Raw genomic sequence first — 479 nt, forward strand, 5'->3', positions numbered from 1 at the left:
CAGCGTTGCAGGGCAGCGGGCTGCTGCTGGCACCCTCCAGGGAGATATTTAGGCGGAGTTTGACTATGTGGCTGCTAAAAATGCTTTGCATTTCTAAGCCCTAAAGCTGTGGGCATCACCCTGTCCACTGCCCCCCCCGGGAGAGTGGAACCGGCCGTGGGCACTGCAGGTCTCCGCACCGCCGCGCTCGCTGAGCTGGGCACAGAGCCTTCACACCAGCCATCCTCACAGGCAGGCGCCAGCGCAGCAAGAGACGTCTTCAGGGCTCTCGCTTCCGTGTCGAGTGGTGTCCTGGGGCTGGGGCTCGGCAGACGCATTAGACTCATCCTGGCAAAGGCTGCGTGTGAGGCTCTGGCCTGGGCGAGGGCAGGAAGGGCCGTGCCCGGTGGCATCAGCCCAGGGCCCGACAGTACCCCACCGGAGACCATCCGGGAGCTGCCTGTGCCATACACGGCACCCTGTGAGGCTGCGGCTGTGTC

The sequence above is a fragment of the Buceros rhinoceros genome, unplaced genomic scaffold (assembly GCF_000710305.1).
Source record: "Buceros rhinoceros silvestris isolate BGI_N320 unplaced genomic scaffold, ASM71030v1 scaffold30528, whole genome shotgun sequence".
In the NCBI taxonomy this organism is placed as follows: Eukaryota; Metazoa; Chordata; class Aves; order Bucerotiformes; family Bucerotidae; genus Buceros; species Buceros rhinoceros.